General features: G+C 49.3%; 1 protein-coding gene across 13 annotated transcripts in view; it reads left to right on the plus strand.

Annotated features, from left to right (window-relative positions):
• LOC132380913 (zinc finger protein 436-like) overlaps window positions 1–20,053 on the plus strand; it is a 115,260-nt gene that overhangs the window by 41,509 nt on the left and 53,698 nt on the right. For 2 of the 13 annotated variants that reach the window (XM_059949845.1, XM_059949846.1), the window contains exon 5: window positions 8,813–8,967. The exons of 9 other annotated variants lie outside the window; for them this stretch is intronic. The gene's annotated coding sequence lies outside the window, so the exon portion shown is untranslated. Of the gene's footprint in view, window positions 1–2,621; window positions 2,709–8,812; window positions 8,968–20,053 lie in introns of those variants that run through there. 2 more of the 13 variants (XM_059949850.1, XM_059949849.1) reach the window with 2 other exon arrangements.

Here is a 20,053-nt window from a genome sequence, read left to right on the forward strand (position 1 = left end):
GAATCGTATATTGGCCTCCAAATAGTAGCCAAGATGTGGGGTGAGATTGCAAGGGGAATTGGAAACAGCATTTAATAGGGTAATGTCACAATTGGAATGGGGGATTTTAATATGCAAGGGCATTGGGAAAATAAGGTGGGTGTCAAATCACAAGAGAGGGAATTTGTTGAGTGCCTACAAGATGGCTTTTTAGAGTAGCTTGTGCTTGAGCCTACTCAGGGAAAGGCCATCTTAGATTGGGTGTTGTGTAATAACCCAGATCTTATTAAGGAGCTTAACATAAAGGAACCCTTAGGAGACTGTAATAATAATATCATTGAATTCACTCTGCAACTTGAGAGGGAGAAGCATAACTCACATGTATTAGTATAGCAATGGAACAAAAGGGATTACAGAGGCATGAGAGAGGAGCTTGCCAAGCTGGATTGGAGGAGGATACGGTCAGGGATGACGGCAGAGCAGCGATGGCTGAAGTTTCTGGGAGTAGTTCACGAGGCGCAGGATAGTTATGTCCCACAGAGGAAGAAGTTCTCAAATGGCAGGGGTAGGCAACCATGGCTGACAAAGTAAGTTATGGACTGCATAAAAGCAAAGCAAAGGGCATATAAGGTAGCAAAAGTGAGTGGGAAGTTGGATGATTCGGAAACTTTTAAAATCCAACAAAAGGCAACTAAAATATCTGTAAGAAGGAAAAAAGTAAAATATGAGGGCAGACTAGCCAATAATATAAAATTTTTCAGTTATACAGTATAACCATATAACAACTACAGCATGGAAACAGGCCATCTCGGCCCTCCTAGTCTGTGCCAAATGCTTACTCTCACCTAATCCCAGCTACCTGCACTCAGCCCATAACCCTTCATTCCTTTCCTGTCCATATACCTATCCAGTTTTTTCAAATGACAAAATCGAACCTGCCTCTACCACTTCTACTGGAAGCTCGTTCCACACAGCTATCACTCTCTGAGTAAAGAAGTTCCCCTCGTGGTACCCCAAAACTTTTGCCCCTTAACTCTCAACTCATGTCCTCTTGTTTGAATCTTCCCTACTCTCAATGGAAAAAGCCTATCCATGTTGAATTTATCTATCCCCCTCATAATTTTAAATACCTCTATCAAGTCTCCCCTCAACCTTCTACGCTCCAAAGAATAAAGACTTAACTTGTTCAACCTTTCTCTGTAACTTAGGTGCTGAAACACAGGAAACATTCTAGTAAATTTTAACATTACATCCCAACTCCTGTACTCAATGCTCTGATTTATAAAGGCCAACTTACCAAAAATTTTCTTCACCACCCTATCCAAATGAGATTCCACCTTCAGGGAACTATGCACCATTGTTCCTAGATCACTCTGTTCTACTGCATTCCTCAATGCCCTACCATTTACCATGTATATCATATTTTGAATAGTCATACCAAAATGTAGCACCTCACACTTATCAGCATTAAACTCCATCTGCCATCTTTCAGCTCACTCTTCTAACTGGCCTAAATCTCTCTGCAAGCTTTGAAAACCTACTTCATTATCCACAATGCCACCTATTTTAGTATCATCTGCATACTTACTAATCCAATTTACCACCCCATCATCCAGATCATTAATGTATATGACAAACAACACTGGACCCATTACAGATCCCCAAGGCACACCACTAGTCACTGGCCTCCAACCTGACAAACAGTTATCCACCACTACTCTGGCATCTCCCATCCAGCCACTGTTGAATCCATTTTACTCCTTCAATATAAATACCTAACGATTGAACCTTCCTAACTAACCTTACGTGTGTCAAAGGCCTTACTGAAGTCCATAAAGACAACATCCACTGCTTTACCCTCATCAACTTTCCTCATAACCTCTTCAAAAAATTCAATAAGATTTGTCAAACATGACCTTCCACGCACAAATCCATGTTGACTGTTCCTTATCAGACCCTGTCTATCCAAATAATTATATATACTATAAAGAGTAAAAGGGAGATGAGAGTCGATATTGGACCTCTGCAGGATGCTGCAGGTGAGGTAGTATTGGGGGAGAAAGAAATGGCAGATGAACTTAATAGGTACTTTGCATCTCTCTTCACTGTGGAATACACTAGATGTATGCCAGAGGTCCTTGAGTATCAAGGAGTAGGAGTGAATACCATTGCTATCAAAAAGGAAAAAAATGCTACTCCCCCCTCCCCATTCTTCTCCCCCCCCGCTTCTCCCCACCCCTCCTCACTCTTCTCCCCGCCCCTCCCCTCTTCGCCCCACCCATCCCCTCCCTCTCCGCTCCACGCCCACCCCTCTCCATTCCCTGTGCTCCACCCTACCCCTTATTCCCCACCCCTACCCCCTCAATCTCCTTATCTGCTCTCAGCTTCCACACCTCTGCCCTCTCTCTTTTCTTCGCTACCTTCCTTCCCCATTCCTCTCCCTGTCTTCCACCTTTGCTTTTTACTCAACAATGGCTGGTCCTTTTTCCCATAATGCGCTGCCCCGCAGCAACCAGCCTATGGCTGCCTTGCATGTGTGTTGGAGGGGAGGGCCGTGGCCTCTCCGGGGGCCGGGAGCTGGGGGCGGGCTGAGCGGCGCGGATTGGGGGGGGGGGGGGGTGCGGGTGGGGAGGGGGAGGGGACGGACAGCCAACACGGGGGGATGGGCACTCCTCCCTGACCGGACCGGCGAAAGGCTCCGCAGCCTGTGAATGGGAGCTGGGCCGTGGGTGAGCGGAGGGGCAGGGGTGGGTGTGGGAGGGGGTTGGGGGGGGGAGGGTTGGACCCTCCCTCATTTCACAGAGAGCCGGGATGGACGGGGGGGGGGGGGGGCAGGAGGAAGAGAGTGGGGTCGGGGGGAGGAGCAGCTGCCGCAGAAGGCCCCTGCCTAACCCGGCTGAACAAAGGCCTCCGTGCTTCCCGACAGGAGAGGGAGGGATCCAGGCCGGAGCTCGCTGCAGGGAAAGCAGAACGGGAGGTGACGAGAGGAGGGAGAGACACAGGGCTTAGGGGAAGAGACAGGGTTAGAGAGTGTGTGAGTGGGATGACAAAGGGGCGGGGGGGCGATGAGAGAGCGCGGGGCAATAGAAAGATATAGACGGGTCGGAAAATGAGTGGTAGAAGAGGGAGCGAGAGAGGCTGCAGGGATTGGACAGGAAGGTGACGGGGTGGGTTGGGGTCACCGGAGTACAGGAACATGGAGGGTGAGGTCAGGGAGAGATAGCAGGCTGTTGGGGATGGAGAGGGAGACAGGGATGGGGAAGAGCGGGGTATGGATGGGGAGGGGGGGAGAAAAGGGTGTAGGGACAGAAAGAGGGTACGGATACATGGGGAAAGGGAGAGTTGGGTGGGGTCAGGGGGATGGAGAATGGGAGGGAATGGACCAGGGTGAAGAGCTACAGAGAGAGGGGGTGGGGGCAGGGTTGGAGGCAGACAGAGAGGGAGAGGGGTTTGTTGGGGAAGAAGTTGAAGTAAAGTTAGTGGGAGAGTGACAGTGAGGGAAGGAGGGAGGTATGTGGACAGGAGAGGAAGAGAGGGGAACATGGATAGAGAGGAGGAGGTGTGGGAAAATGGAGAAAGGGTAGGGCTGGAACAGGAAGAGATAGGGTTGGGAGAATCACACAGGAGGAGTAAGGAGATATGGGGGTTAGGGCTGAGAAGGAGGAGGAGAATGGGCACAGACAGGAGGCAAGTGAATTTGGAGTGGGAGGGGGCAGGTACAAGGCAGAGAGGTGAGTATGAGATGGAGAAAGAGAGAGGCTGAAGGATGGGAATGTGGAAGGGGAGAGAGGGAGAAGGGGATGAGGAAAGAGAGGAGGATAGGTTGTGAAATGGGATGGGTAAAGAGGAATGCGATGGGAAGGAGGACAGTGGAATGGAGGTGTGGGAAGGACATTGGGGAAGTGGAAAGAGGGAGAGGGGCAAAGAGCAGAGAAGGGGTTTTAGGGACAGAGTGGAAAAGGGTGATGGCAGAAAGAGGGTTGATAGGGGAAAGATGGGTAAAGTATATAGGAGAGGCAAAGGGGAGAGGGGGTGGTAGGCACAGGGAGGAATTGATATTGGGGTAGGGAAATGGAGAAAGACAAGGACAGGAGATAGAAAGAAGTGGGAGGCAGGGATGAGGAAGAGGGTGGAGAGGGACAATGGGGCTGAGAGAGTTGGTGTAGAAGGGGGATGGGATAGAGGTAAGGTGAGGGTACAGGGACAAATGGGGAGAGATTGGGATAGGGACAGGCGGAGGTGTTGGGGAGTGATTGGGATAGAGACAGGCAGAGAAGTTTTGTGGAGAGATTGAGATAGGGACAAGCAGAGAAAGGTTGAGGTGCGGACAGGCAAAGAAATTGGGTTGGAGACAGGCAAAGAGATGTTGGGAAGAGATTGGGCTGGTGACGGTGAGTGCTACTGTGACGCTTTAATTTCCTTTGGGATGAAAAACATCTATCTCTATCTGCCCACCTACCAGTCACTTCCCAACACAGCTGCATTACAAGTGCACAATATACATTTATTAGAAGTAAGAAAGAATAAAAAAAAGTTGCCTTAAAAATAAGATGTACAAGATTTACAAGTCAAAGATTCCAAGATCTGCAAGTTGACATCGATAAGATGATAGTGCAAGAGATACAGTGACAATTATACAGTAATGGGTGCACATTCACACTGTCCAGATGAGAAGTGATGGTAATATTGCACAGGGTGTCTGCGATAGGATGTGGTAAATAAGTAAACAGTAAGAGAGAAGTGATGGGGAGAGATTGGGATGGGACAGATGGAGAGAGGTCTTCTGAAGAGTTTGGGATGGGGACAGATGGAAGGTGTTCAGGACAGATGGAGACATGATGGGGAGAGATTGGGATGGCGACAGTCGGAGAGTTGATGGCAAGTGGTTGTAATGGTAGCAGGTGGAGAGGTTGGGATCGGGACAGATTAAATGAGGTGATTGGTATGCGGGCAGATAAAGGGAGAGATATGTTATTGATCCTAAAGGAAATTACAGTTTCACTGTAGCATTACAAGTGCACAAATATTAGAAGTAAGAAAGAATAAAAAAATGTTAACCTTAAAAATAAGATTTACAAGTCAAAGATTACAAGATGTGCAAGATTTCCATGTTCACATTAATAAGATGGCAGTGCGAGAATTACTGTAATATTATACAATAATAGATGCACTTTCACACTGTCCAGATGAGAAATGATAGTAGAATTGCACAGTGTGTCTGTGATAGCAGGATGTGGTAAACAAACAGTCAGAGAAGTGATGGGGAGAGGACAGACGGTACAGAAACGGGAGTGATTGGGATGGCGACAAGACAGGTAGGTGCTTAAGAGAATATGCTATGGGAAGAACAGAAAGAGGTGTCTGGGAGATGTTGAGATGGGGAGAGATAGGGATGGGGACAAACAGATGTTGGGATAGGTCAGACAGAGGGAGGTGTTGTGGAGGCTTTCCAATGGGGACAGACGGAGAGAATAGTTGGGAATTGATTGGAATGGGACAGGCAGAGAAAGGTGTTGGAGAGATTAGATGGAGATAGACGGACAGAATGTTGGGTGTAATTGGGATGTGCACAGACAAAGAGGTGTGTTCAGGAGAACTTAGAATGAGGGCAGATGGAAAGTGGTGGTGGAAAGAGATCTGGATGCTGACAGCCAGAGGTATTGGGGAGAGACAAATTCAACCAGGTGGAGAGAGGGAGAGATTGGGATCAGGAAAGGCAGAGATAGGTGTTGGGGTGATGCTGAGAAGGGGACAGATGGAGAATGGTGTTGGTGAGAGATTGGAATGGGGACTGACGGGCAGAGAGAGATTGCGATGGGACCAGGTTGAGAGAGGTGTTGGGAGAGATTGGGATGAGGACAGACAGACAGACATACTTTATTGATCCCGAGGGAAACTGGGTTTCATTACAGCTGCGCCAACCAAGAATAGTGTAGAAATATAGCAATATAAAACCATAAATAATTAAATAATAATAAGTTAATCATGCCAAGTGGAAATAAGTCCAGGACTAGCCTATTGGCTCAGGGTGTCTGACACTCGGAGGGAGGAGTTGTAAAGTTTGATGGCCACAGGCAGGAATGACTTCCTATGACGCTCAGTGGAGAGAGGTGTTGGGGAGATGTTGCAATGGAGACAGATGAAGATGAAGTTGGGTGGAGATTGGGATGAGTACAGACGGAGTGAGGTGTTGGGGATAGATTGGGTTGGGGAAAGACAGAAAGAAGTGTTGATAAATTGGGATGGGGACAGGTGGATAGAGGAGTTGGGAAAATCTTGCGATGGGGACAACGGATCAAGCTGTGGGGTGAGATTTGGATGGGAACAAGCAGACAAAGGTGTTCGGAAGAGATTCGAATGGGACAGGAGGAGAGGGACGATGGAGAGAGATTGGGATGAAGTGTGAAGGGGAGAAGGGGATTACAGGCAGAGAGGAGTTGGGAAGATATTTGGATGCAGTCAAACACGGAGAGTTGTTGGGGATAGATTGGGATGGAGACGGTCAGAGATGGGTGTTAGCGAATGATTGGAATGGGGGAAAGATGGAGGGAATATTGGGATGGTGACTGTTGGGAAGAGAGTGAGATAGGGACAGGTGAAGAAAGGTTTTGGGGAGAGATTAGGATGGGGACTGATGGAGAGATTTGTTGGGAATTGAGTGAGATGGGGATTGATTGGGATGGGGACAGGTGGAGAGAGGTGTTGGGAATTGAGTGGGATGGGGACTGACGGAGAGATGTGTTGGGGATTGATTGGGATGGGGACAGGTGGAGAGAGGTGTTGGGGATTGATTGGGATGAGGACTGAAGGAGAAAGGTTTTGGGGAGAGATTAGGATGGGGACTGATGGAGAGATGTGTTGGGGATTGATTGGGATGGGGACAGGTGGAGAGAAGTGTTGGGAGTGAAATGGGACAGGCAGCACAAGGTGATGGGGAGAGAGGTTAGAGAGATTGACATTTGGACAGGTGGAGAGAGGTGTAGTTAGGAGATTGAGATGGGGACAGAGAGAGAGGTTTTGGGGGATTGACTGGGATGGGGACAGGTGCAGAAAGATGTTGGAGATAGATTTGGATGGGGACAGGCATACAGAGGTATTAGGGAGAAATTGCGACGGAGCAGACAGGTGATGGGGAGAGACTGAGAAGGGAGCAGACAGGGAGAGCAGTTGGAGAATGATTGGGAAAGGTTCTGTAGAGTCATTGCAATGGAGACAGTCAGAGAACGAAGATGGAGGATAGAATGAGGACAGGTGCCTAGATGCTGTCAGAGATTGGGATGGGAAATGTCAAATCAAGTTGTTGGGGAGATATTTAGATGGGGACAGGCAGGGAGACGTGTTGAGAATAGATTGGGATGGGGACCAACGGAGAGAGGTGTTGGGAAGAGATTGGGATGGGGACAGGCAGACACAAGTGTTGGGGAATGATTGGGTTTGGGACAGGCCGTGAGAGGTGATGGGGTGAGAGAATCAGATGCCATCTAACTGGGAGACAGATTGAGATCGGGACAGGTAGAGAGAGATGTTGTTAGGAGATTGGGATGGGGGACAGACGGGGAGAGGTGTTGGGGAGAGATTGGGATGGGCAGAGGCAGAGAGGTTTTGGGAAGAGATTGTGACAGGGCAGACAGGTGATGGGGAGAGATTGGGAAGAGAACAGGCAGGGAGAGCAGTTGGGGGAAGATTGGGAAAGGTTTTGTAGAGTCATTGCGATGGAAACAGACGGAGAGAGATGTTGAGTGATTTGGATATAGACTGTTAGAGAGAGGTGATGAAAGATGGGATGAGGACAGGTGCTGAGATGTTGGAAGAGATTGAGATGAAAAGACAGATCGAGGTGATGGGAATAGAATGGGATGGGACCAATGGAGAGAGGTGTTGAGAAGAGATTGGATGGGCACAGGTAGAGAGTGGTGTTGGGGAGAGATTGGCGTGCAGACAGGCATACAGTTGGGATGGGGACGGGGTGGGGATGACTTACAGCAGACTGAAATGCTTGGGTATATAGGGGCTAGGAAAGAGGATGTTGTTGGAGCTTTTGAAAAGCATTAAGTTAGATAAATTGCTGGAACTGAATGAGATATTCCCTGGGCTATTGTGGGAAGCAAAGAAATTGCTGAGCCTCTGGCAATGATCCTTGCATCGTCAATAGGGAAGGGAGAAAAACAGGAGGATTGGAGGGTCGCAAATGTTCTCAAGAAATGGAGTAGAGGTAACCCAGGAAATTATAGACCAGTGAGTCTTAATTCAGTGGTGGGCAAATTGTTGGCGAAGATCTTGAGAGGCAGAATTTATGAGCATTTGGAGAGACGTAATCTGATTAGGAATAGTCAGCATGGCTTTGTTAAGGGTGGGTCGTTCCTTACGAACCTGATTAAGTTCTTTAAGGATGTAACAAAACACATTGATGAAGGTAGAGCAGTGAATGTAGTGTATATGGATTTCAGCAAGGCATTTGATAAGGTTCACCATGCAAGGCTCATTCAGAAAGTAAGGAGGCATGGGATCCAAGGAGACCTTGCTTTGTGGATCCAGAATTGGCTTGCCCACAGAAGGCAAAGGGTGGTTGCAGATGGTTCATATTTTGCATTGAGGTTGGTGACCAGTGGTGTTCAGCAGGGTTCTGTTCTGGGACCCCACCTCTTTGTGAATTTTATAAATGACCTAAATGAAAAAGTAAAAGGGCGGGTTAGTGAGTTTGCTGATGACACAAAAGTTGGCGGTGTTGTGGATAGTCTGGGGAGTTGTCAGAGCGGGAGATCGATAAGATCCAGAACTGGGATGAGAAGTGGCAGATGGAGTTGGACCCAGATGAAGTGGTTCATTTTGGTAGGTCAAATTTGAAGACAAATTGTGAAGGATCAGAGGGATCTTGGGGTCTGTGTCCATCGAACACACAAAGCTGCTGCACAGGTTGACAGTTTCGTTAAGAAGACGTTTGGTGTGATGGCCTTCATCAACTGTGGGACTGAGTACAAGAGCCGTGAGGTAATGTTACAACTATATAAGACTTTGGTCAGACCCCACTTGGAGAACTGTGTTCTGTTCTGGTCACCTCATTACAGGAAGGATGTGGATACTATAGGGAGAGTGAAGAGGAGATTTACGAGGATGTTGCCTGGATTGGGGAGCATGCCTTATGAGAATAGGTTGAGTGAACTCAGCCTTTTCTCCTTGGAGCGACAGAGGATTAGAGGTGTATAAGATGATGAGAGGCTTTGATCCTTTGGATAGCCAAAAACTTTTTCCCAGGGCAGAAATAGCTAACACAAGAGGGCATGGTTTTTCATGCTTAGAAGTAGGTACAAGGGGGATGACAGAGGTAAGTTTTTCACGTAGAGAGTGGTGGGTGCGTGGAATAGACTGCCAGTGAAGGTGGTAGAGGCAGCTAAAATCGGGTCTTTTAAGAGACACTTACATAGGTACATGGAGCTTAGAAAAATAGAAGGCTATGTCATAGGGAAATTCTAGACAGTTTCTAAAGTAGGTTACATGGTTGGCACAATATGGTGGGCCAAAGGGCCTGTATTGTGCTGTATGTTCTATGTGGTGGGGAGTCATTGGTGTTGGGAGAGATGGAGAGAGACTGGAAAGCGGTCTGAGAGGGAGAGAAATTGAGATGGAGACAGACAGAAAGGTGTTGGGGGTGATTGGGATGGGGATAGTTGGAGAGAGATGTTGGGAGACGTTGCAGTGGGGAAGTTGGAGAGAGGTTGAGGACAGATTGGCATGGGGAGGAACAGAGAGATGTGTTGGGGAGAGATTGGGATGGGATCAGTCGAAGAGAGGTGTTGAGAGATTGGGATGGGGACATCTGGAGAGAGGGATTGGGGAGTGACTGCTATGGGGACAGTTGGAGAAAGGGATTGGGGAGTGATTGGTACAGGGACAGTTGGAGAGAGGGATTGGGGAGTGATTGGTATGGGGACAGTTGGAGAGAGGGAATGGGGAGTGTTTGGTGTGGGGACAGTTGGAGAGAGGGATTGGGGAGTGATTGGAGTGGGGACAGTTGGAGAGCGGTATTGGTGGGTGATTGGTATGGGGACAGTTGGAGAGAGGGATTTGTGAGTGATTGGTATTGGGACGGTTGGAGAGAGGGATTGGGGAGTGATTGGTATAGGAACAGTTGGAGAGAAGGATTGGGGAGTGATTGGTATGGGGTCAGTTGGAGAGAGGGATCGGGGAGAGATTGTTATGGGGACAATTGCAGAGAGGGTTTTGGGAGTGATTTGTGTGGGGACAGTTGGAGAGAGGGATTTGGGACTGATTGGAGTGGGGACAGTTGGAGAGGTATTGGAAGTGATTGGTATGGGGACAGTTGGAGAGAGGGAATGGGGAGTGATTGGGATGGTGACAGTTGGAGAGAGGGATTGGGGAGTGATTGGTTTCGTAACAGTTGGAGAGAGGGATTGGGGTGTGCTAGTTATGCGGACAGTTGCAGAGAGGGTATGGGGAGTGATTGGTATGCGGACAGTTGCAGAGAGGGGTAAGGGAGTGATTGGAATGGGGATAGTTGGAGAGAGTGATTGGGGAGTGTTTGGTATGGGGACAGTTGGAGAGGTATTGGAGTGATTGGAATGGGGATAGTTGGAGAGAGGAATTGGGGAGTGATTGGTATGAGGACATTTGGAGAGAGGGATTGGGGAGTAATTGGTATGGAGACATTTGGAGAGAGGGATTGGGGAGTGATTGGGATGGTGACAGTTGAAGAGAGGGATTGTGGAGTGATTTGTATGGGGAAAGTTGGGATTTGGGAGTGACTGGAGTGTGGACAGTTGGAGAGAGTCATTGGGGAGTGATTGGTATGGGGACATTTGGAGAGGGAGATTGTGGAGTGATTGGTATGAGGACAGTTGGAGAGAGAGATTGGGGAGTGATTGGTCTGGGGACATTGGAGAGAGGGATTGGGGAGTGATTGGTATGGGGACAGTCGGAGAGAGGGATTGGGGACTGATTGTTATGGGGACAGTTATGGAGGTATTGGGGAGTGATTGGTATGGGGACAGTTGTAGAGGTATTGTGGAATGATTGGTATGGGGACAGTTGCAGAGGTATTGGGGAGTGTTTGGAATGGGGACAGTTGGAGAGAGGGATTTGGGAGTGATTGGTATGGGGATAGTTGGAGAGAGGGATTGGAGAGTGATTGGTATGGGGACAGTTTGATGGAGGGATTGGGGAGTGATTGTTATGGGGACAGTTGAATGGAGGGACTGGGGAGTGATTGGTATGGGGACAGTTCAATGGAGGGATTGGGGAGTTATTGTTATATGGACTGTTGGATGGAGGGATTGGGTAGTGATTGGTATGGGGACAGTTGCAGAGAGGGGTTGGGGAGTGATTGGAATGGGGATAGTTGGAGAGAGTGATTGGAGTGCGGACAGTTGGACAGAAGGATTGCGGAGTGATTGGCATCGGGACAGGTGGAGAGAGGGATTGGGGAGTGATTGGAATGGGGACAGTTGGAGAGAGGAATTGGGGAGTGATTGGTATGAGGACATTTGGAGAGAGTGATTGGGGAGTGATTGGTATGGAGACATTTGGAGAGAGGGATTGCAGAGCGATTGGTATGGGGATAGTAGGAGAGGGATTGGGGAGTGATTGGGATGGTGACAGTTGAAGAGAGGGATTGTGGAGTGATTTGTATGGGGACAGTTGGGATTTGGGTGTGATTGGAGTGTGGACAGTTGGAGAGGTATTGGAGAGTGATTGGCATCGGGACAGGTGGAGAGAGGAATTGGGGAGTGATTGGAATGAGGACATTTGGAGAGAGGGATTGGGGAGTGATTGGTATGGAGACAGATGGAGAGGTATTGGGGACTAATTGGGATGGGGACATTTGATACAGGGATTTGGGAGTTATTGGTATGGGGATAGTTGGAGAGAGGGATTGGGGAGTCATTGGTATGGGGACAGTTGGAGAGAGGGATTGGGGAGTGATTGTTATGGGGACAGTTGAATGGAGGGACTGGGGAGTGATTGGTATGGGGACAGTTCGATGGAGGGATTGGGGAGTGATTGGTTTCAGGACATTGGTGAGAGGAATTGGGGAGTGATTGGTATGAGGACATTTGGAGAGACGGATTGGGGAGTGATTGGTATGGAGACATTTGGAGAGAGGGATTGGGGAGTGATTGGGATGGTGACAGTTGAAGAGAGGGATTGTGGCGTGATTTGTTGGGGACAGTTGGGATTTGGGAGTGATTGAAATGTGGACAGTGGAGAGATTCATTGGAGATTGATTGGTATGGGGACAGTTGGAGAGAGGGATTGGGGAGTGATTGTTTTCGTGACAGTCGGAGAGAGGGATTGGGGAGTGATTAGTATGGGGACAGTTGGAGAGAGGGATTGGGGTGTGCTTGTTATGCGGACAGTTGCAGAGAGGGTTTGGGGACATTGTTATGGGGACAGTTGTGGAGGTATTGGGGAGTGATTGGTATGGGAACAGTTGTAGAGGTATTGGGGAGTGATTGGTATGGGGACAGTTGCAGAGGTATTGGGGAGTGTTTGGAATGGGGACAGTTGGAGAGAGGGATTTGGGAGTGATTGGTATGGGGATAGTTGGAGAGAGGGATTGGTGAGTGATTGGTATGGGGACAGTTCGATGGAGGGATTGGGGAGTGATTGTTATGGGGACAGTTGAATGGAGGGACTGGGGAGTGATTGGTATGGGGACAGTTCGATGGAGGGATTGGGGAGTGATTGGTTTCAGGACATTGGAGAAAGGGATTGGGGAGTGATTGGTATGAGAACATTTGGGGAGTGATTGTTATGGGGACAGTTGGAGAGAGGGATTTGGGACTGATTGTTATGGGGACAGTTGTAGAGGTATTGGGGAGTGATTGGTATGGGGACAGTTGCAGAGGTATTGGGGAGTGTTTGGAATGTGGACAGTTGGAGAGAGGGAGTTGGCAGTGATTGGTATGGGGACAGTTGGAGACAGGGATTTGGGAGTGATTGGAGTGGAGACAGTTGGAGGTATTGGGGAGTGATTGGTATGGGGACATTTGGGGAGTGATTGTTATGGGGACAGCTGGAGAGAGGGATTGGGGAGTGATCGGTATGGGGACAGTTGGAGAGCGATTGGAGAGTGATTGGAATGGGGACAGTTGGAGAGAGGGATTCGGGAGAGATTGGTATGGGGACAGTTGGAGAGAGGGATTGGGGAGTGATCGGTATGGGGACAGTTGGAGAGGTATTGGGGACTAATTGGGATGGGGACATTTGATACAGGGATTTGGGAGTTATTGGTATGGTGACAGTTGAAGAGAGGGATTGTGGCGTGATTTGTTGGGGACAGTTGCGATTTGGGAGTGTGGAGTGTGGACAGTTGGAGAGATTCATTGGAGATTGATTGGTATGGGGACAGTTGGAGAGAGGGATTGGGGTGTGCTTGTTATGCGGACAGTTGCAGAGAGGGTTTGGGGACTGATTGTTATGGGGACAGTTGTGGAGGTATTGGGGAGTGATTGGTATGGGAACAGTTGTAGAGGTATTGGGGAGTGATTGGTATGGGGACAGTTGTAGAGGTATTGGGGAGTGTTTGGAATGGGGACAGTTGGAGAGAGGGATTTGGGAGTGATTGGTATGGGGACAGTTCGATGGAGGGATTGGGGAGTGATTGTTATGGGGACAGTTGAATGGAGGGACTGGGGAGTGATTGGTATGGGGACAGTTCGATGGAGGGATTGGGGAGTGATTGGTATGAGAACATTTGGGGAGTGATTGTTATGGGGACAGTTGGAGAGAGGGATTTGGGACTGATTGTTATGGGGACAGTTGTAGAGGGATTGGGGAGTGATCGGTATGGGGACAGTTGGAGAGCGATTGGAGAGTGATTGGAATGGGGACAGTTGGAGAGAGGGATTCGGGAGAGATTGGTATGGGGACAGTTGGAGAGAGGGATTGGGGAGTGATCGGTATGGGGACAGTTGGAGAGGTATTGGGGACTAATTGGGATGGGGACATTTGATACAGGGATTTGGGAGTTATTGGTATGGTGACAGTTGAAGAGAGGGATTGTGGCGTGATTTGTTGGGGACAGTTGGGATTTGGGAGTGATTGGAGTGTGGACAGTTGGAGAGATTCATTGGAGATTGATTGGTATGGGGACAGTTGGAGAGAGGGATTGGGGTGTGCTTGTTATGCGGACAGTTGCAGAGAGGGTTTGGGGACTGATTGTTATGGGGACAGTTGTGGAGGTATTGGGGAGTGATTGGTATGGGAACAGTTGTAGAGGTATTGGGGAGTGATTGGTATGGGGACAGTTGTAGAGGTATTGGGGAGTGTTTGGAATGGGGACAGTTGGAGAGAGGGATTTGGGAGTGATTGGTATGGGGACAGTTCGATGGAGGGATTGGGGAGTGATTGTTATGGGGACAGTTGAATGGAGGGACTGGGGAGTGATTGGTATGGGGACAGTTCGATGGAGGGATTGGGGAGTGATTGGTATGAGAACATTTGGGGAGTGATTGTTATGGGGACAGTTGGAGAGAGGGATTTGGGACTGATTGTTATGGGGACAGTTGTAGAGGGATTGGGGAGTGATCGGTATGGGGACAGTTGGAGAGCGATTGGAGAGTGATTGGAATGGGGACAGTTGGAGAGAGGGATTCGGGAGAGATTGGTATGGGGACAGTTGGAGAGAGGGATTGGGGAGTGATCGGTATGGGGACAGTTGGAGAGGTATTGGGGACTAATTGGGATGGGGACATTTGATACAGGGATTTGGGAGTTATTGGTATGGTGACAGTTGAAGAGAGGGATTGTGGCGTGATTTGTTGGGATTTGGGAGTGATTGGAGTGTGGACAGTTGGAGAGATTCATTGGAGATTGATTGGTATGGGGACAGTTGGAGAGAGGGATTGGGGTGTGCTTGTTATGCGGACAGTTGCAGAGAGGGTTTGGGGAGTGATTGGTATGCGGACAGTTGGAGAGATGTATTGGAGGGTGATTGGTATGTGGACATTGGACAGGGATTGGGGAGTGATTGGCATCGGGACAGGTGGAGAGAGGGATTGGGGAGTGATTGGAATGGGGACAGTTGGAGAGAGGAATTGGGGAGTGATTGGAATGGGGACAGTTGGAGAGAGGAATTGGGGAGTTATTGGTATGGAGACATTTGGAGAGAGGGATTGGGGAGCGATTGGTATGGGGATAGTTGGAGAGAGGGATTGGGGAGTGACTGGGATGGTGACAGTTGAAGAGAGTGATTGTGGAGTGATTTGTATGGGGACAGTTGGGATTTGGGAGTGACTGGAGTGTGGACAGTTGGAGAGAGTCATTGGGGAGTGATTGGTATGGGGACAGTTGTAGAGGTATTGGAGAGTGATTGGTATGGGGACAGTTGCAGAGGGATTGGGGAGTGATTGGTATGGGGACATTTGGGGAGTGATTGTTATGGGGATAGTTGGAGAGAGGGATTGGGGAGCGATTGGTATGGGGATAGTTGGAGAGAGGGATTGGGGAGTGACTGGGATGGGGACAGTTGGAGAGAGGGATTGGGAAGTGATCGGAGTGGGGACAGTTGGAGAGAGGAATTGGGGAGTGATTGGTATGAGGACATTTGGAGAGACGGATTGTGGAGTGATTGGTATGGAGACATTTGGAGAGAGGGATTGGGGAGTGATTGGCATCGGGACAGGTGGAGATAGGGATTGGGGAGTGATTGGAATGGGGACAGTTGGAGAGGAATTGGGGAATGATTGGTGTGAGGACATTTGCAGAGAGGGATTGGGGAGCGATTGGGCAGGTGACGAAGAGAGGGATTGTGAAGTGATTTGTATGTGGGCAGTTGGGATTTGGGAGTGATTGGAGTGTGGACAGTTGGAGAGAGTCATTGCGGAGTGATTGGTATGGGGACAGTTGGAGAGAGGGATTGGGGAGTGATTCGTATGGGGACAGTTGGAGAGAGGGATTGGGGAGTGATTGGTATGGGGACATTTGGAGAGGGAGATTGTGGAGTGATTGGTCTGGGGACATTGGAGAGAGGGATTGGGGAGTGATTGGAGTGGGGACAGTTGGAGAGGTATTGGGGGTGATTGGTATGGGGACAGTTGGAGAGAGGGAATGGGGAGTGATTGGGATGGTGACAGTTGGAGAGAGGGATTGGGGAGTGATTGGTTTCGTAACAGTTGGAGAGAGGGATTGGGGAGTGATTAGTATGGGGACAATTGGAGAGAGGGATTGGGGTGTGCTAGTTATGCGGACAGTTGCAGAGAGGGCATGGGGAGTGATTGGTATGCGGACAGTTGCAGAGAGGGGTAAGGGAGTGATTGGAATGGGGATAGTTGGAGAGAGTGATTGGGGAGTGTTTGGTATGGGGACAGTTGGAGAGGTATTGGAGTGATTGGAATGGGGATAGTTGGAGAGAGGAATTGGGGAGTGATTGGTATGAGGACATTTGGAGAGAGGGATTGGGGAGTAATTGGTATGGAGACATTTGGAGAGAGGGATTGCAGAGCGATTGGTATGGGGATAGTAGGAGAGGGATTGTGGAGTGATTTGTATGGGGAAAGTTGGGATTTGGGAGTGACTGGAGTGTGGACAGTTGGAGAGAGTCATTGGGGAGTGATTGGTATGGGGACATTTGGAGAGGGAGATTGCGGAGTGATTGTTATGAGGACAGTTGGAGAGAGAGATTGGGGAGTGATTGGTCTGGGGACATTGGAGAGAGGGATTGGGGAGTGATTGGTATGGGGACAGTCGGAGAGAGGGATTGGGGACTGATTGTTATGGGGACAGTTGTGGAGGTATTGGGGAGTGATTGGTATGGGGACAGTTGTAGAGGTATTGTGGAATGATTGGTATGGGGACAGTTGCAGAGGTATTGGGGAGTGTTTGGAATGGGGACAGTTGGAGAGAGGGATTTGGGAGTGATTGGTATGGGGATAGTTGGAGAGAGGGATTGGAGAGTGATTGGTATGGGGACAGTTCGATGGAGGGATTGGGGAGTTATTGTTATATGGACTGTTGGATGGAGGGATTGGGTAGTGATTGGTATGGGGACAGTTGCAGAGAGGGGTTGGGGAGTGATTGGAATGGGGATAGTAGGAGAGAGTGATTGGAGTGCGGACAGTTGGACAGAAGGATTGCGGAGTGATTGGCATCGGGACAGGTGGAGAGAGGGATTGGGGAGTGATTGGAATGGGGACAGTTGGAGAGAGGAATTGGGGAGTGATTGGTATGAGGACATTTGGAGAGAGTGATTGGGGAGTGATTGGTATGGAGACATTTGGAGAGAGGGAATGCAGAGCGATTGGTATGGGGATAGTAGGAGAGGGATTGGGGAGTGATTGGGATGGTGACAGTTGAAGAGAGGGATTGTGGAGTGATTTGTATGGGGACAGTTGGGATTTGGGTGTGATTGGAGTGTGGACAGTTGGAGAGAGGGATTGGGGAGTGATTAGTATGGGGACAATTGGAGAGAGGGAATGGGGAGTGATTGGTATGTGGACAGTTGCATAGAGGGGTTAGGGAGTGATTGGAATGGGGATAGTGGAGAGAGTGGGGAGTGTTTGGTATGGGGACAGTTGGAGAGGTATTGGAGAGTGATTGGCATCGGGACAGGTGGAGAGAGGAATTGGGGAGTGATTGGAATGAGGACAATTGGAGAGAGGGATTGGGGAGTGATTGGTATGGAGACATTTGGAGAGAGGGATTGGGGAGCGACTGGTATGGTGACAGTTGAAGAGAGGGATTGTGGAGTGATTTGTATGGGGACAGTTGGGATTTGGGAGTGATTGGAGTGTGGACAATTGGAGAGATTCATTGGGGAGTGATTGGTATGAGGACAGTTGGAGAGAGAGTTTGGGGAGTGATTGGTTTCAGGACATTGGAGAGAGGGATTGGGCAGTGATTGGTATGGGGACATTTGGGGAGTGATTGTTATGGGGACAGTTGGAGAGAGGGAGTTGGCAGTGATTGGTATGGGGACAGTTGGAGACAGGGATTTGGGAGTGATTGGAGTGGAGACAGTTGGAGGTATTGGGGAGTGATTGGTATGGGGACATTTGGGGAGTGATTGTTATGGGGACAGTTGGAGAGAGGGAGTTGGCAGTGATTGGTATGGGGACAGTTGGAGACAGGGATTTGGGAGTGATTGGAGTGGAGACAGTTGGAGGTATTGGGGAGTGATTGGTATGGGGACATTTGGGGAGTGATTGTTATGGGGACAGCTGGAGAGAGGGATTGGGGAGTGATCGGTATGGGGACAGTTGGAGAGGTATTGGGGACTAATTGGGATGGGGACACTTGATACAGGGATTTGGGAGTTATTGGTATGGTGACAGTTGAAGAGAGTGATTGTGGCGTGATTTGTTGGGGACAGTTGGGATTTGGGAGTGATTGGAGTGTGGACAGTTGGAGAGATTCATTGGAGATTGATTGGTATGGGGACAGTTGGAGAGAGGGATTGGGGAGTGATTGGTTTCGTGACAGTCGGAGAGTGGGATTGGGGAGTGATTAGTATGGGGACAGTTGGAGAGAGGGATTGGGGTGTGCTTGTTATGCGGACAGTTGCAGAGAGGGTTTGGGGAGTGATTGGTATGCGGACAGTTGGAGAGATGTATTGGGGGGTGATTGGTATGTGGACATCGGACAGGGATTGGGGAGTGATTGGCATCGGGACAGGTGGAGAGAGGGATTGGGGAGTGATTGGAATGGGGACAGTTGGAGAGAGGAATTGGGGAGTGATTGGAATGGGGACAGTTGGAGAGAGGAATTGGGGAGTTATTGGTATGAGGAGATTTGGAGAGAGGGATTGGGGAGTGATTGATATGGAGACATTTGGAGAGAGGGATTGGGGAGCGATTGGTATGGGGATAGTTGGAGAGAGGGATTGGGGAGTGACTGGGATGGTGACAGTTGAAGAGAGTGATTGTGGAGTGATTTGTATGGGGACAGTTGGGATTTGGGAGTGACTGGAGTGTGGACAGTTGGAGAGAGTCATTGGGGAGTGATTGGTATGGGGACATTTGGAGAGAGAGATTGGGGAGTGATTGGTCTGGGGACATTGGAGAGAGGGATTTGGGGAGTGATTGGTATGGGGATAGTTGTAGAGGTATTGGAGAGTGATTGGTATGGGGACAGTTGCAGAGGTATTGGGGAGTGTTTGGAATGGGGACAGTTGAAGAGAGGGATTTGGGGAGTGATTGGTATGTGGACATTGGACAGAGGGATTGGGAGTGATTGGCATCGGGACAGGTGGAGAGAGGAATTGGGGAGTGATTGGTATGAGGACATTTGGAGAGAGGGATTGGGGAGTGATTGGTATGGAGACATTTGGAGAGAGGGATTGGGGAGCGATTGGTATGGTGACAGTTGAAGAGAGGGATTGTGGAGTGATTTGTATGGGGACAGTTGGGATTTGGGAGTGATTGGAGTGTGGACAATTGGAGAGATTCATTGGGGAGTGATTGGTATGAGGACAGTTGGAGAGAGAGATTGGGGAGTGATTGGTTTCAGGACATTGGAGAGAGGGATTGGGGGAGTGATTGGTATGGGGACATTTGGGGAGTGATTGTTATGGGGATAGTTGGAGAGAGGGATTGGGGAGCGATTGGTATGGGGATAGTTGGAGAGGAATTGGGGAATGATTGGTGTGAGGACATTTGCAGAGAGGGATTGGGGAGCGATTGGGATGGTGACAGTTGAAGAGAGGGATTGTGGAGTGATTTGTATGGGGACAGTTTGGATTTGTGTGTGATTGGAGTGTGGACAGTTGGAGAGAGGGATTGGGGAGTGATTAGTATGGGGACAATTGGAGAGAGGGAATGGGGAGTGATTGGTATGTGGACAGTTGCATAGAGGGGTTAGGGAGTGATTGGAATGGGGATAGTGGAGAGAGTGGGGAGTGTTTGGTATGGGGACAGTTGGAGAGGTATTGGAGAGTGATTGGCATCGGGACAGGTGGAGAGAGGAATTGGGGAGTGATTGGAATGAGGACAATTGGAGAGAGGGATTGGGGAGTGATTGGTATGGAGACATTTGGAGAGAGGGATTGGGGAGCGACTGGTATGGTGACAGTTGAAGAGAGGGATTGTGGAGTGATTTGTATGGGGACAGTTGGGATTTGGGA

The sequence above is a fragment of the Hypanus sabinus genome, chromosome 25 (assembly GCF_030144855.1).
Source record: "Hypanus sabinus isolate sHypSab1 chromosome 25, sHypSab1.hap1, whole genome shotgun sequence".
Classification (NCBI taxonomy): Eukaryota; Metazoa; Chordata; class Chondrichthyes; order Myliobatiformes; family Dasyatidae; genus Hypanus; species Hypanus sabinus.